The sequence below is a fragment of the Triticum dicoccoides genome, chromosome 7A, assembly GCF_002162155.2.
Source record: "Triticum dicoccoides isolate Atlit2015 ecotype Zavitan chromosome 7A, WEW_v2.0, whole genome shotgun sequence".
Lineage (NCBI taxonomy): Eukaryota > Viridiplantae > Streptophyta > Magnoliopsida > Poales > Poaceae > Triticum > Triticum dicoccoides.
Window position 1 is genome coordinate 687,602,899 of NC_041392.1, and position 17,900 is coordinate 687,620,798.

The window sequence follows — 17,900 nt, forward strand, 5'->3', positions numbered from 1 at the left end:
GAAGTTGATGGAAAAGGTAAGCACAACTTATAAATTTGACGGATGGAGTACTAGTTACAGTGATGCATATAATTAAGCAAAGGGATCGCACATGTCGGTATTGACTGGAACGAGAATGCAATAGCATAATAAGAATTAAGGCCACGATGATGTGATCGTCGTGGTGGTTACAGAAGGCAAGAAGAAAGATGGTTCCACGAACGTACGACCTCCTCCTCCTCAACTTAGTGCACCGGGCCACCGGCCGGCGGCTAAGGAGCGGCGGCTTTTGTGGCGAGGTTGAGGTGCTTCTCAGCAAACGCATCCAAGGCTTCCAGCCGGTTGAGGAAGGCTAACGTCGTAGAGTCCTCACTGGCCTTGTAGATACCTATGTACACGATTTTCTCGTACACATGGATGTGTAGGTCGACGAATTCTTGCAGGGCGAGGCGCCTCGCGGGAGTGCGACCTTCAGGTGGACATTCTTCGTGGCGTCGGCGGGTAGTCGCAGGGCCACCAGTGCTTGAAAGAGGTTCTGGCCATGGAGGCCGATTAGGGTGGCAGGCAATGAGGAGCCCGGGCGCGTGGGCTGAAGGAGTATGGCGATGTCGTCCGTGAGCTTCTTGAGGACAGTGAACTTGTTGCTGGTGGCAACGATCATCTGGTCCAATTGAGAGTCGTAGTTGGCATTGACAGCGGCCATCCACCAGCCGGTCTCCAACACCGTCTGGAGACGATCCTCGGCGCCATGCCGCGGGCCGATGTCGTGGACCATCTGGCGCAGCCGCTGGCCGCTCACGCGCATCGCCGCCATGGGTCTGGAGTGAGCTCTTTTGCGCTTAGTGTAGGTGCTTAGGCAAATGCTTAGGTGCGTATGATGTGGTAGATGCATTGGAATGGAGGGGCGCCTTTATATGAGGGCAATGAGGGCAAACTGCGTTGCATTCACATCGTGCAGCCTCTTTTCCCGGACCTCCTCCCATTATTTCCCTCATGCATTAATTGAAGGAGGATGCATTGGCCGTTCAACATATCGGGAACCGGTACTCCCTCCCTCGTGTGCATTAAAGCCGTATCGAGAACTATGCCGCCCACAGTCAAATCGAATACTCCCTCCGTTTAGGTGAGTATTAAGTCATCTTATGAAAACCAAATAGTAAACACATAGTCGTGGTGCATTAACTCTCACGTTGTTTCTTATTTTTTGACATAAATAGAGGAATCAACCAAGAAGAGATGTGGGGCTTGTATGCTCTTAATGACTTGAGACTATCAAACATGACATGCAGTAGTCAGTTCATTGCACAAGAACAAATACAACCCACGTCAGCACACACACATCTTATATAGCATCACATCCAATGGCTATAAAAGATGAATGAGACCAAATTATATCTCATCTAGATGAGTTCTAGCAAAACTGTATTAATAATACTTAGTACTCATGCGCCATGTATCATATATTAGTATCATGTAGTACTTTATTTATTGCCATGTATGACACATAATACTCAACTCTCTCTATCTTTCTTCATTTAATTCTATGACACCTCATCATAATTGTTAAGGCTAGTACCATTACAACCAGCCTTAGCAAATACTAAACATTAAGTTATCTCGTTTTCCTCTCCACCTTGGTCACCTAGACAGAGGGAGTATAATGCGTGGGCTTTTCCTGCGCGGTAGGCGGGGCAATTCCGCCTAGTCGGTTCGACAGAGATGCGAGAAGACGAGGGAGTAGGCTACTGCAAACGTAGGGCTGTGTGATTTGACAGCGAGTTACTGCTGGATAGGTGGGGCCCCGTGATTTGACTTGCCATTATCATTTTAACTGCGGCGCTACGACCTGCGTGAGTCTCCCGATTCCTGACCACCTCCATACAGGTGCCTCTCCCAATGCTCCACCATGTAGTAGAGGCTGGCTCTTGCATGAGAGCCCACATCTCCACTTTTTCCTTGCCTCTCTTTCCTCCACATATGCAAAAATGCCATGTAAAGCGCACTATTGTACTTACTTGCTCCTACATGTGCTTAAGCTTGCCACATAGGCATTAAGTCTGATGTGGCAAGTTAATCAAGAAGAGAGAGACTAGTTTGGTGACCCACGGAAGAAACGGTGCTAAGCGCGTGTACCTAGGTGAAAAGACAATTTTGAGTCTATAGCTAATTAAATGAAGCAAACTTAGCAACACCATTTCATTGGAAGAGGTCACTCCTTGGCAAATGCAATCTATACCTATACTAATTAGCGACTCCCAATAAATTCTCACGTTAATTAGAAATTAGCAGCCATTTATCTGGTGGGACCGAATTATTACGGTTCAGATCTACTCATATGTTATGGACGAAAAAAAGTTGTATTCCAATTGTTTTTCTCAATTGGGCCAATAATATTAACCGCTCAGAAGGCCTGACAGCAGTTCTCATTGTCTAATAACGAAATCTCAATCTTCTCCAATACAACGCCATTATCTCTTCCATTTTTTACCCCTCAAAAAAAATCTTCTATTTTTTTAGAGATCTCTTCATCTAATTAGCTATACACGTACTAAATGTGAAAAAAAGAAAACTATGCACGTACAGCATGGGAGGATATTGTTTAAAAATACACGGGAGGATATCTTGCCCTGCACGATCTCTTCCTCCTCTCCCCTCCACGATCTCTTCCTCCTCTCCATTATCTCTCTCCCAGTTTGTCAAAAAAATATCTCTCCCAATTGAAACACAAATCCATCCAGATCTCTTCCTCTTGATTATCTCTCTCCTCCCCAATGAAAAACAAATCGATCTTCTCTCTCAAACAGAAGGTGTGGATTTCGTATGCTCAAGGAGTTTTTGACATCAAAATAGTTTTCCTCATCTGTATTAGATTCGTATTTTCACATGAGTTTGTTGCAGGTTTACGATTGCATCGACCATCACTTTTCCTTTGGATTCCGATTCAAGTTTTTTTCTATTGTGCCTTCTCAAAGTTTTGTACTCTCCACGGGTTGGATCCTAGATTTTCTCAAGTTCGTCATGGAGATCAGGTGAGAGCACACCAACTGTACCCATAATCCACGATCTGTTCCTCTCGATTATCCCCACCCCCCTCCCCCTCCCATGGAAAACAAAAGGATCATCTCTCTCAAACAGAAGTCATGGATGCCGAGTACTCAAGGAGCTTTTTTGCATCACAATTGTTTTACTCACCTTTACCAGAATCGTATTTTCACACTGCTTATTCCGATTTTTTTTCTTTCAGGTGTACAATTGAATCAACTGTGGCTTTCCCTTTGGATTTGGATTCAATTTTTTGTCTACCGTGTCCTCTGATAGTTTTGTGCTCTCTACGGATTGGATCACTTTTCTTCTCGCAGACAATTTTGCGATGACTCATGGAGATCAGTTTGAAGCGCACCAACTATCCCCATGTGCTCAAGATTCTGCCACCCTGTGCCAAGGTTGTCTCTGGTCTGTTGATATGGTTGTTCGGTTGGTTAGATCATACATGTTGCTTACATAGTGCAGATTCAATGACTGATGATAAGGTTTAATCTATTTTTTCAAATTAAAGCCATGGATTTGCCAGCAGCTTCCCTTGAGACTAATCAAGTACTGCCACTCTTCAGAATTTTACGATGTTTTATCTGTTTTAACCAAGTACTAATTTTTTATATTCAGGTTATGATTTCTTTCTTTTTTGCAGTATATGGTTTAAAACAATGGTGTGTGATATGGCAATGCAATTAGCCTCAATGGAGAAGCATTCCCCTAGAAAGTGAAGTTCAGAATAGTTAGGCTACTGAGAGAAATCCCTTGAAACAGAAGGACAGACTAATTCGGCTATGGGATGTCATTAACGTCGATAGCAACGATCTTATTAGACTTGACATTAAACTAGATGAAGTGGTCAGCCTATTGGTAAAATTATATGATTTGCCAACAGAAACATGGTATTATGAGTTATGGTAATTAATATGGTCAGCCTATTGGTAAAATTATATGATTTGCCAACAGAAACATGGTATTATGAGTTATGGTAATTATTATAAATATAGAGGCATCTTCTGTCTGCATTATTTGACACTATGTTGGCTTAGCTGTGTGTGATCTCTACGATTTTACAAATCCGTGAAAGTATCAGTCAATCCAAAATTTGCTTGACCGCCATTGCAGCTGGCCACCGTGGTGATACCGGATTCATCACGTTACTGCTTCTTGGGAGGAACGCCGTCGCTGCACGGCATGTCGACATGCAACGCCAATGCGAAGGCATGTTCACTCGCTACCTTATTAGTTATTGTAAATATAGAGGCATCTTCTCTCTGCATTATTTGACACTATGTTGGCTTAGCTGCGTGTGTATCTCTGCAATGTTATTAATCTGTGCACGTATCAGTCAATCCAAAATTTGCTTGAGCGCCATTGCAGCTGCTCACCGTCGTTATGGAAGATTCATCACGTTACTGCTTCTTGGGTGCAACACCGTCGCTGCACCGCCGGTCGACATGCAATGCCAATGCAAAGGCATCTGCACTTGCTACCTTATTCCCATGCTTCCTGTCGCAGGTGCAGTCAGCTCGCGAAGTTCTCGATGTAGGCATACATGTGATGGCTTTCTCGAGCAGCACATACATATATGGTTTCCATGTCAGAGTTTGTTGTTTTCATTCTTCAGTCTTCCTTTTGATGTTTTCGCATTGTACTGATTTTCAGTTTATTCGATACAAATTTAATTTTCTGCTTCTTGGGTGGAACACGGTCGCTGCACCGCCGGTCGACATGCAATGCCAATGCAAAGGCACGTGCACTCGCTACCTTATTCCCATGCTTCCTGTCGCAGGTGCAGTCAGCTCATGAAGGTCTCGATATAGGCATACATGTGATGGCTTTCCACAGCAGCACGTACATATATGGTTTCCATGTCAGTCTGTTGTTTGATTCTTCTGTTTTTCTTTCGATGATTTCCCATTGTACTGATTTTGAGTTTATTTGATAGAAATTATATTTTTAATTTAGGGGAAAAGAATATTTGGTTTGCTTTGTGTGTAAGTCAATTTAATTCGTTGGAGTATGTCTTCAACCTTGATCGTTTTGTCATGTTCTACGTATATGTGGATTTTGTTTCTCACATTCAATGTTGTGCCTGAACCTTCCATAATTTGGTTTTTCTTTAAGGATCCAAATAGATTCATTTTTCCTTTCACTTTCTAACCATCAGTATGCGGTAGAATTTTTGTCTCCAGGGTTATTATAGTTGAAGTTATGTATGTTCTCCATGTTTCCACTTATTTCTCTGAAAGACGACGAGTTGTTTGGCGATGCCATTAATAGCTGTGTATGGTTGTCTCCAGGATACAGAAATTATTTCCGCAAGCTAGCATCATTGTTGGACACGGGTTATTGTCTGCATCTACTCATGTTTGAGGCAAAAAATTTGATAGTTAACTGATTTTTCATATAAAGTTCCCACACACATAATGGAGAACAAGAAATCCATTAAATTAAATATCTAGAAAGTTTAAGTTTAAGTTTAAATACAGTAATAGTATTTTGGTAAATATCATATATTGATTCAAAATTCAGTTTGGTCACGGTACATACCAAATTATTTCAAGTTGGTTTCAGTATATGCCCCATTAACCAAATTGACCTGAATTCAAGAAAGTGACCGCCACATTTTACTTTTGTTCGTATATTAAAATATATTTTGTCATTTTAATTTTCGGAAGTGACTAATATAATCGAAGTGGTCATGTTCGGAGAGCAATACAGGACCAAAGGGATGCACAAAAGTGCAACAATCAAAGCATGTACAGAAGGTGGATGACATGACTATTTCCACTATGCATGACTTCATAATTTCCGCTATATGCGTTCAAGATTAAGCTTTGTATTTTCTCTTGAGAAAGAAGGAACAAGAAAAGTGGCTAATATAAAACAGTGGTCTCTAATGTCTGTGTTGATATATATTCTATGTCAAATTGTTTTTGTCATTATTTATTCTGGGAAGCTCTCTCATTGTATATATTATAATAAATTGCCTAATTTCTATAGAGACCTGCAGAATAGGTGATAGGTGAGCGGAGAAATAAGAACAACAATATTTTCAATATTGTGAAGGCATTATATACCATCATCAGAAGTCATATGTAGTTTGTTTTCTTTATCTAAAGAGAGAAAAGATAAGTATATGCTTCATTTCATATTCTATTATTATACATTTTTTCTTTTAATAATTATGGAAAGACATGGATATTAAACCCAATGGTAAGGTGAAACTTTTGAAACCAAAATAACCGGACTTTTCAATTTCTTACTCTAGGTAAATAAAATTAGTCTAGAAAATCGCATCCCATATCTAGCCCGTGCGAATGCACGGGTTCACGACTAGTAAATACTAGTACTCCCTGTGTCCCATAATATAAGAACGTTTTTGGCACTACACTAGTGTCAAAAACGTTCTTATATTATGGGACAGAGGGAGTACGAAGAAAGAGATAGAGAGAAGTAAAAAAAATAAATACACTTATAACCAACCTTATAGCCAAAACCTTGTTGTAGTATGAGTGACTAAGTGATGACTATGTATGACATGCCAACATCACATAGTCTAACGCACCGTGTTAAATCTCCAAGGGCGCGACCGCACGAGCGACGCGACGGTCGTGGTAGGCGCGACCACGATACGGGCTGCTGGCAGCCCTTGGATCTGAGATCAAACGGTCGCATGCTAAGTTCCTAAAAATTTGCAGAATAACCCTCCAGGATAGGATATTCACCCATAGGTCTAGAATCACGCCATGCAACCGTTCGATCTGAGATCCAAGGGCTCTCGGAAGCTCGTATCATGGGAGAATGGAAAGCCACTACCCTGCCGTTCACATGCTAGCAGTTCGCTCCTACTCGTCCCCGCACGTCCTTCAATACTACGGCAGTTCGCTCCTAGTCGCCCCGTCCATTCACATTACGGCAGTTCCACTAATTCTAACCCTCCTCCCAAATCCATGGCATCCCAAATCTCCCCGATCGGCGGTGAGTACAAGATTAGAAACCATCACCAGCGATGAGTTCGACGTCATCTACACCCGTTCTTCCGCGACGGTGAAAGGATGCCTTTCTCGCTTCAGACGCATGTTCGAAGACTCAGATGATGAGTGGGTCGCTGGGCTAGATGTTGAGTACACCATAGTCCTGGGACGAGAGAAGGATCTAAAGGACGAAGAGAGGAAGAAGCCCGTCGTGATCCAGGTTTGCGTGCATGACTTATGCTTGGTCTACCACATATGCCATGCCGACGTTGAGTGCCAGGATTTTAGGGACTTGCTCGAGAGCAACCTAGTCAAATTCGTTACTGTAGACTTTGGTAACGACAAAGAAGTCCTGCGTCGGATAGGCCTCGTTGTAGGAAACACCTTTGACCTCCAGAAGAATCGGCTGGTGTTCTCTCGTCAGCCTTTAGTGCTGACCCTGGCAGGAGCCATGGTTCATCCTTCGTACAATAAACCGGAGAAACCTCTATACACGTTTCATCGTCATGCATGGCAGCGGAAAGTACTAGATATAGACCACATCCACTACATTGCAATGGATGGCTACCTTTGCTTCAATATCTACAAGGGTTGGATGAAGAGCAACAACCAAGTGTGCGGTTCAAGCAAATAAGTATCGGCCAAGAGGAAGAGGGACAAGGACAAAGTCGAGGACGTGGACGAGGACTCCGAGTAAGATGGCAGTGTTGTTGCTCATGGTGGTTCTAATGCAGTGTCTAACGAAATAGTTGCAAAGTTTAATTTCAGGTGTGCTTAATTTAATTTGAGGGGTGTGTTGTGCTGAGCCCCCAGCAGAACTATGTTATGTTTCTTCTTGTTATTTTAACTCTTCAGTACGTACATACTAGTATTTCTTACATTTCATCTTTTAGTTGGTATAGTACTACCACTCATTTCTTCACATTATATACGTACAATATATATGGCCAACATCATATAGCCAGCAGTTTAGTTGTCAAAGAATTTCAGGGTGCTTAGTTTTGTCAAAGAATTCCAGGGTGCTTAGTTTTATTTGAGGGGTGGGTTGTGCACTTGTGCTGGACACCATTATTGTGACAAGCCTTTTTAATAGTACTATATGCATCATTTGGCGACGAGCGCTCTCTATATGTACCACCTTTTTTTAATTTCAAGTTTTGCTCCATGGCGCAATCCATCGATACTACTACTGTACAAAAGTGGAGTATATACATTTTTTAAAAGGCTAGAGGGCGGGGCAGTCTAGCTCGGTCAGTTTCACGAGAGGCGAGGGCCTTTGTGATTTGACGGCTCATTACTGCTGTCAAATCGAATAGTACTGCGCCGCTTGCTGCACGCCCGGCGCCTCCATTAAACCCCTCTGTTAAACCCACATGCAAACCGAGAATCCTACTCCGGCCACACGTCCGTTCATGAGCGGGCCGGAATTAAACGCAACAACGGCCGAGCTCCTCCCGTCCGCCCTCAGTTTAAACGAGGCCAGACACCGGCCAAGCTCCTACCGTCCGCCCTCTATTTACATGAGGCCAGCCAGACAGCGGGCAAGAATCGCACCCCTCCGCCGCTCCCCCATCTGCTCCTTCACAATTTTCTCCACTCTTCCGATGGATTTCGATGAGCCGTTCTCCGGCATATTACCCGGCTGGGTGGCGCGCCGAGCCCTCCGGATACGGGCGAGGCCGCTCGGTGCTTCACCAACCTCGCTTGGCCCGACGGAGCCAGTTGCCGCCCCAAGAAGGCGTGTGGTTCAGCGACTTGCCGCTCCAGTTCAGCTCGCTGAGGAGTGGCGAGTTGCTCCACGCCGGCACGGCGGCGAGTACACCGATACAGGCGCCGTCGCTACCGCATCGTACCGCGCCACCAGTGTTTGCGGTGGTCGCGCCTCCCGTGCCTGCGGCAGCGCCATGCAGGTAGAGACAGAAGCCGGGTGCGTGGAGAGCGACGAGTTGGTGGCCAGCTTCTTCGTGTCCGCCGCCATCATCGAGGAGAAGTAGAACACGGGAGGCCGCCGCCAATTGGGATCCATGAAGGCCACCGCCGAGGCGACGACTGATGAAGCTATGTACCTAGGGTAGGGTCATGGATCTGTCCAACATACCCTCCCCAAGGACATCTCTACAAAGAATCAGAAGCAGTCAAAGAGAAAACATCATCCACTCGACCATGAAGATGTGCTCACTCAACCACCTTGAAGACACTCGACCACCAGAAGATGAGAAACCCTCCACTCTGCAACGGTCAAGACTTAAACCATAGCTTTATGGGCATTTATAACACTTTATTGTAGACGTTACCAGTAACGCCCCTCCCTTTATGAGCATTGAACCTTGTGTAACGGAGGGGAGCTGGGGTCCTGGCGCACTCTATATAAGCCACCCCCTCCTCTGGGACAAGGGTTCACACTTTTTGTAATTCACACACATATATTCAGTCGACCGCCTCTGGGCTCCGAGACGTAGGGCTGTTACTTCCTACGAGAAGGGCCTGAACTTGTAAACTCGTGTGTACAACTCCTCCATAGCTAGGATCTTGCCTCTACATTCCTACCCCCTTACTCTACTATCAGTCTTAGAACCACGACAGTTGGCGCCCACCGTGGGGCAGGTGTCTTAGCGACTTGTTGGAGAAGTTGCAATTTTTCCGATCCCCTTCATCATGGTTCCAGGCAAAGGTTTGGTTGAGGGCCGCGAGATCCGTCTCGGTGCGCTCGTGTTTGTCGCCAACGACTCCACTTGGCTTCAGGAGGCTCCACTCGACACCGACGCGCTCCCCGCCCGCGGGGCGACGCACTTTCGCGCGTGCGTCTGCGACGTCCTCCTGCGGCAACCGTCGACCCAGTACCAGTTGACTCCAGCAGCCTTCCCCCTCCCTGCGGCTCGCCAGAGCAAACGCTCCGGTCGGTCGAGGCTTCAGTGGTGGGTGAGGCATGCGGTGTCCCGCCAGTCGGCCACCCCTCAAGTCGCGGTGATCGAGCCCGACGAAACTCTCTACGGCCTGTTTGATCTGTCGACTGGCTCCGTAGAGACCGCATCTGAGTGCGACAACAGTGACCCAGCGGCTGAAGTTCTGATGGTCAATGGACCACGCAGCCCTCCTGGCTTCAACCATGAAGACGGAGGCGACGAGAACGGTGATCCGTCGCGCGTTCACGAGGAGTACCACCCCGAACCCCTCTCCTCGCAGCAGAGGGAGGAACTTCGCCGCCGGAACATGGATGCATTGCATACTCCTATAGTTGGAGAAACCCCTGAGGCCCAGGCCTTGGAGCAGGCGCGCTTGGCAAACCTGGCTGAGCGCACTTGACTGGAGAACCTCCAGCGCGGACTCGATGACCGCGCTCGGCAGCGCGCTCCCGAATCCAGTCGACGCCAGCTTTTTCCTCCTCCGACTCAGGTATACCGAACCCCGATCCAGAATTTGGCTATTGCTACCCGGATAGCGGAGTCGATCCAACCCTCCTAGTCAGAAGCTGGTCGAGGTCTAGTGCAGATCCGAGCCTTGCTCCGGGCGGCGGGAGAACAGAATACGGTTGTATCTCAGTCGCGGGATAGGATCCACAACAGATCCGTGATGGCAGACACAGTTCAGTCGGCCCATAGCCCAAGATCGCCTCCGAGGCGTGAGGGACGTGGGGATCGATGAGATCAGTACAGAAATTGATAGCAATATGATTGTCGAGTCGATCGTGATGATCGCCGTCGAGTGCCCATGCCTCCCCCAAGGAGCGGGTCATACATGCCTCGGCAGCATGAAGACAGACGCCCTCATAGTGTCGGGCGAGGTATTCCAATCGACCATAGAGAGCCAGGCTTTGATGCGAGATCTATTCTCGTGCAGGGCTTGGTCGATAGAAACAGAGCTCATCGAGAGGGCCATGATAGAGATCCACAAACCAGCAGTAGGGTGCATGTCTCTGGTCTAGAGTGCTTCAGCAGAGCTATTAGAGCTGCGGTGATTCCCCCCAACTTTAGGTTGCCGTCTGGAGTTAGTAAGTTCACCGGAGAGTCCAAGCCTGACACTTGGCTTGAAGACTACCGAGTGGCTGTCCGGATTGGTGGCGGCAATGATGAAGTGGCCATGAAACACCTTCCTCTGATGTTGGAGGGCTCAGCTAGAGCATGGCCGAATTAGTTAGCGCCTGGCAGCATCTATACTTGGGAAGATCTCGCCCGAGTGTTTGTCAGAACATTCAAGGGCACTTGCAAACGGCCGGCAGGTTTGACAGAGTTGTAGTGTTGTGTTCAGAAGCCGAATGAAACTTTGAGGGATTATATCCAGAGATGGATCACCCTGCGCCACACGGTAGAAGATGTCTCAGATCATCAGGCAATTTGTGCCTTTAAGGACGGCGTCAGGTATTGAGAGTTGAATATGAAGTTCGACCGGACAGGAAATATGACTCTGGCTCGGATGATGGAAATTGCCACCAAGTATGCCAATGGTGAAGAAGAAGAGCGACTCCAGAGCGGCAAGCACAAAGCAGTCACCCACGAAGCCGGAGGAGGAAACTCTGGTCAGAAACAGAAGCGCAAGGCCGAGCAGCTGCTCCGGGTGAAGCCTTGGCTGTGGTTCGAGGAAAGTTCAAGGGGAAGCCCAAAGGGTCGTGGAACCCCAAGAAAGTAAAAGATCAAGATGGGAATGACGTGTTGGATCTGCCGTGCCATATCCAGACCAAAAAAGATGAAGAAGGTAATTTCATTTACCCGAAGCACACCACTCGGCAGTGTCGGCTCCTAATCCAGCAGTTCCGAGAGAAACAACCCAAGGAAAAGGAGAAAGAAGCAGACAAGGCTGAGGATGAGGAAGAGGATGATGATGGTTATTCCCATGTGAATTCCACTCTGATGATTTTTGCTGACGCTAAGAGCAAAATTCGATTGAAAGTCATCAACAGAGAAGTGAACATGGTTGCTTCGGCGACACCCAGTTACTTGAAGTGGTCGCAGACTGCCATTACATTCGACCAGTCTGATCATCCAGCGCACATCGCCACCCCTAGGAGGCAAGCACTGGTGGTCGACCCGGTGGTCGAAGGCACTCGACTGACAAAGGTCTTGATGGACGGTGACAGTGGCCTGAACATACTGTATGCAGAAACGTTGAAGGGAATGGGCATTCCGATGTCCAGACTCAGTGAAAGCCATATGATTTTCCATAGGGTCATTCCAGGCAAGAAGGCTGCATCCCTCGGTCAGATTGCACTCGACGTGGTTTTCGGTGATTCTAAAAATTACCGCAAAGAAAAGTTGACGTTTGAAGTTGTGGATTTCCAGAGTGCTTATCATGCAATTCTGGGCAGGCCAGCTTATGCATGATTTATGGCTCGACCATGTTATGTGTACCTCAAACTGAAGATGCCTGGTCCCAGAGGAGTGATCACTATCTCTGGTAATCGGAAGAAGGCAGAAGAGTGCTTCCAGAAGGGCTCAAAGATCGCCGATGCCTAGATGGCCGTGGTAGAATTGCAAGAATACCAGAAAAATGCAGATCCGAGTGACTTGCTGCGAGCCAAGAAGCTAGCCACAGATTCAGCATTCTAGTCGTCTGGTCAAACGAAGTCGATTCACATTCACCCGACAGATCCCAATGCTGCTCCGACTCACATTTCAACCTCACTCGACTCCAAATAGGAAGAAGCGATCATCCAGTTCCTCCGTGAGAACTGGGACATCTTTGCATGGAAGTCTTCTGACATGCCGGGTGTTCCCTGGGGACTGGCTGAGCATCGTTTGCAAGTCGGCCCGAAGGTGAAACCAGTTAAAGAGCATCTTCGACGGTCCGCCGTCCAGAAAAGAAAGGCAATCGGTTAAGAGGTGGCTCGGCTTTTGGCAGCTGAATTTATCCGAGAGATTTATCACTCCGAGTGGTTAGCCAATGTTGTCATGGTCCCAAAGAAAGATGACTCACTTTGTATGTGTATTGATTTCAAGCATATCAATTGGGCCTGCCCGAAAGATCACTTCCCTCTCCCTCGCATCGATCAGATAGTCGACTCGACTATAGGGTGCAAGCGTTTGTCCTTTTTGGACGCTACTCCGGGTACCACCAGATCCGTCTGTACGGACCCGACGAAATAAAGACAGCTTTTATCACCCTGTTTGGGTGCTTCTGTTATGTCATAATGCCATTCGGTTTGAAGAACGCCAGAGCCACATTCATGCGGATGATTCAGAAGTGCTTGCTCACTCAGATTAGTCGGAATGTGGAAGCATACATGGATGACATTGTGGTCAATTCACGTAAAAGTTCCGACCTACTGACTGACCTTGCTGAAACCTTTGCCAACCTCAGAAGGTATGATAGCAAGCTCAATCCATCAAGTGCACGTTTGGAGTTCCAGGCGGAAAGTTACTCGGTTTTCTTGTTTCCGAGCGAGGAATCGATGCTAACCCAGAGAAAGTAGGCGCTATAATCCGAATGAAACGCCCTGTGCGTGTGCATGATGTCTAGAAGCTTACTGGTTGCTTCGCCGCCCTAAGTCGATTCATTTCTCGCCTCGATGAAAAGGAGATGCCTCTTTACCGACTGATGAAGAAATCAGACAAGTTCGAGTGGACCCTAGAAGCAGATGTAGCTTTTGCAGGGCTAAAAGCCCTGCTTTCCACCCAGCCGGTGCTTGCTGCTTCAATCAGCAAAGAGCCTCTACTGCTTTATATAGCAGCCACTGGACAAGTCATCAGTACAATACTTATGGTCGAGCGAGAAGATGTAGGAAAAGCTTATAAGGTTCAACGTCCAGTTTATTATATTTCTGAAGTCCTGAACCCGTCAAAGCAGAGATATCCTCATTATCAGAAGCTTGTCTATGGGATTTACATGACCACGAAGAAGGTTGCACACTATTTTTTGGATCACTCTGTTACAGTCGTCAGCGACGCTCCATTGTCAGAGATTCTGCACAACAGAGATGCAACTGGTCGAGTGGCCAAATGGGCGATTGAACTCCTTCCCTTGGACATCAAGTTTGAGGCAAAGAAAGCTATCAAGTCCCAAGCAATAGCAGATTTCCTCGCCGAGTGGATCTAACAGCAACTGCCAACTCAAGTTCACTCTGAGCACTGGACCATGTTCTTTGACGGATCCAAGATGCTGAACGGTTCTGGTGTTGGAGTAGTTCTGGTATCCCTCGAGGAGACAGGCTCAGATATGTCCTCCAGATTCACTTTGATTCCTCCAACAATGAAGCAGAATATGAAGCACTCCTGTATGGGTTGCACATGGCCATCTCACTCGGCGTCCGTCGCCTCATGGTCTATGGCGACTCAGATTTGGTAGTTAATCAAGTGATGAAGGAGTGGGACGTCAGAAGCCCAGCCATGACTGGTTACTGCAACACGGTGAGAAAGCTTGAGAAGATGTTTGAGGGGTTAGAACTCCACCACATACCCGACTGAAAAATCAAGCAGTCGACGATTTGGCAAAGATAGGTTCCAAGAGAGAAGCCATTCCCAGCAATGTGTTTTTGGAGCATATTCACTCGCCGATAGTTCAGGAAGATCCTTTTACTGAAGAGCCCCCGCAACCTAAGAGCGCCATAGATCCGACTGAAGTAGAGGTCCTAGCCGTGGTCGACCTGATCATGGAGGTTCTGGCCATTATTCCCGACTGGACGGTGCCCTACATTGCATACATCCTCAGGAAAGAACTCCCAAAGGATGAAGAAGAGGCTCGACAGATCGTCCGTCGATCCAAGGCCTTTACTCTGATAAGAGGGCAACTATTCAAGGAAAGCGTGACTAGATCGAACTTCGATTCCGATGAGTTCAGAGCTTTCTGCGCCTCTCAGGGCACTCGAGTCGACTATGCTTCTGTCACTCACCCGCAGTCGAACGGACAAGCAGAATGAGCCAATGGCCTAATTCTCAAAGGACTGAAACCCCGACTGATGCATGATCTCAAACACGCAGCAGGCGCTTGGGTTGATGAACTTCTGTCAGTTCTATGGGGTTTGAGGACAACTCCTAATCGGTCGACCGGACGAACTCCTTTCTTCTTAGTCTATGGAGCCGAAGCTGTTCTGCCAAGTGATCTGCTCCACAATGCACCCCGAGTTGAGCTCTTTTCCGAAGAGGAAGCAGAGCAGGCTCGGCAAGATTCAGTCGATCTCTTAGGAGAGGAAAGAGAGATGGCCTTGATCCGCTCGACCATCTATCAGCAAGACTTGCGTCGATTCCACGCCGGAAATGTGAGGGGTCGAGCCTTTCAAGAAGGAGACCTGGTTCTTCGAGTGGATCAACAGAAACCACACAAGCTTGCCCTGACATGGGAGGGCCCCTTCATCATCACCAAAGTTCTCCACAATGGAGCATACCATCTTTACAACATTGAGCATCAGAAAGGCGAGCCACGAGCTTGGAACGCGGAGCTGCTCCGCCCCTTTTATACTTAAGCACTCGTTTGAATAAAATGTAATAAGAAACACCTTTGTAATTTGTTTATGAAAGACAAGAGCTTATGGTCCTATCATTTGATTGTTGTGTTCTTATTTACTTCTGAAATCCCCTAGTGGGTGGGCTTAGTCGCGAATCCGTTTCGCCTATGTTCGAAAAAATCCTACCGAGTGGAGAGCAATCCTCCCACTCGGGGGCTTAGCTGCAGTCCAGTACTCGCCTAAGTTCTCTCACTAAGAGACGTAGCTGCGGTACAGTACTCGCCTAAGTTTGAAAAAATCCTACCGAGTGGAGAGCAATCCTCCCACTCGGAGGCTTAGCTGTAGTCCAGCACTCGCCTAAGTTCTCTCACTAGGAGACTTAGCTGCAGTCCAGTACTCGCCTAAGTTGAAAAAATCCTACCGAGTGGGGAGAAATCCTCCCACTCGGGGGCTTAGCTGCAGTCCAGTACTCGCCTAAGTTCTCTCACTTAGAGAATTAGCTGCAGTCCAGTACTCGCCTAAGTTTGAAAAATCCTACCGAGTGGAGAGCAATCCTCCCACTCGGAGGCTTAGCTGCAGTCCAGCACTCGCCTAAGTTCTCTCACTAGGAGACTTAGCTGCAGTCCAGTACTCGCCTAAGTTGAAAAAATCCTACCGAGTGGAGAGCAATCCTCCCACTCGGGGGCTTAGCTGCGGTCCAGCACTCGCCTAAGTTCTCTCACTAGGAGGCTTAGCTGCAGTCCAGTACTCGCATAAGTTTGAAAAAAATCCTACCAATTGGAGAGCAACCCTCCCACTTGGGGGCTTAGCTATGGTCCAACACTCGCCTAAGTTCTCTCACTAGTAGGCTTTGCAGCAGTCCGATACTCGCATAAGTTTGAAAAAATCCTACCGAGTGGAGAGCAACCCTTCCACTCGGAGGCTTAGCTGCAGTCCAGCACTCGCCTAAGTTCTCTCACTAGGAAACTTAGCTGCAGTCCGGTACTCGCCTAAGTTTGAAGAAAATCCTACCGAGTGGAGAGCGACCCTCCCACTCGGGGGCTTAGCTGCAGTCCAGCACTCGCCTAAGTTCTCTCACTAGGAGGCTTAGCTGCAGTCCGGTGCTCGCCTAAGTTTGAAGAAAATCCTACCGAGTGGAGAGCAATCCTTCCACTCGGGGGCTTAGCTGCAGTCCAGTATTCTCCTAAGTTTGAAACATACCCCTATCCGCAAGGACGACGAGGTACAGGTCGAGTGCAACCTTCTCCTTCGGAGCTGCGGCACAAGTACAACATCCGCTCCATCCCTATCCGCAAGGATGACGAGGTGCAGGTTGACTGCAACCTTCTCCTTCGGAGCTGCAGCACAAGTACAATATCCGCTCCATCCCTATCCGCAAGGATGACGAGGTGTAGGTCGACTGCAACCTTCTCCTTCGGAGCTGCGACACAAGTACAACGTCCGCTTCATCCCTATCCGCAAGGATGACGAGGTGCATGTCGACTGCAACCTTCTCCTTCGGAGCTGCGGCACAAGTACAACGTCCGCTCCATCCCTATCCGCAAGGATGACGAGGTGCAGGTCGACTGCAACCTTCTCATTCGAAGCTACGCCACAAGTACAACGTCCGCTCTATCCCGATCCGTAAGGATGACGAAGCGTTCCGAGCGGTGAGCAAAGTCCATTCGAAGGCAAACACAAGCACATTCGGAAATAAAACAAATTCATATAAATACTAAAAGTTCCAAGAAGAAAATCAAAAGTACTCGGGCACCAAGCCCGAAGGAGTTCAACGGTTACAGCAATCACTCGGCATTCCGAGGCAAATTTAAAGCAGATTCAAGTTTCATAAGTTTGTTCACTTGGCCGGAGGAGGGCTGGCAGGCTCCACGAATGAGTCCAGGTCGATCCCATCAGCTATCCAAGTGGCGGCAGCAATGAAAGTCTCCATGAAGGACTGGAAGTCATGCTTTTTGCTGTTAGCGACTTTGATCGCAGCCAGCTTGTCTTGACGAACTTCCTTACAATGGACTCGCACCAAGGACAGCGCCACGTCAGCACCACACCGGGCGGAGGATTTCTTCCATTCTTGCACTCGGTCAGGGATTTCATTCAGTCGAGTCATCAGGGATTCTAGGTCGTTTTGAAGCGTCGCCTCCGGCCAAAGCGATGAGTCGATTCGGGAGACTACCTCATTCAGGCGCGCGAGGTAGCTTATGGCGCTGGCGATATGGGACTCCAGTCGGAGCACTTACATCACAGTTTCATCGCAGACTGGAGAAGCGATAGGGTCCAGACCCATCTCGACCCTTCCAGTTTCCTCGTTGAAGTCTTGACAGAATTCTGCAGCAAAAAGTAGTCAATCGACCGAGCAAGATCCGATCGCAAGCATCAACACAGTCGGATTAAAATAAATAGCTTCCAGCGTGAGATAAAGCTTCTTGGCAAGAGTCCTCAGATAAGCTTCCGTGTCATTCCTCTTGCGGATCGCAGACTCCAGCTTTTCATTCAGGGCGACCTTGTCCTTCTTCAGACTGGTCACTTCGCGGTTAGCTTCA

General features: G+C 47.6%; 1 long non-coding RNA gene across 1 annotated transcript; it reads left to right on the plus strand.

Annotated features, from left to right (window-relative positions):
- The first annotated feature begins 2,668 nt into the window (after nucleotides 1-2,668).
- Nucleotides 2,669-3,551, plus strand: LOC119328996. The gene is made up of 3 exons (XR_005159263.1): nucleotides 2,669-2,786; nucleotides 2,878-3,008; nucleotides 3,224-3,551. It is a non-coding gene; the product is annotated as an uncharacterized LOC119328996 (long non-coding RNA).
- The last annotated feature ends 14,349 nt before the right edge of the window (nucleotides 3,552-17,900 follow it).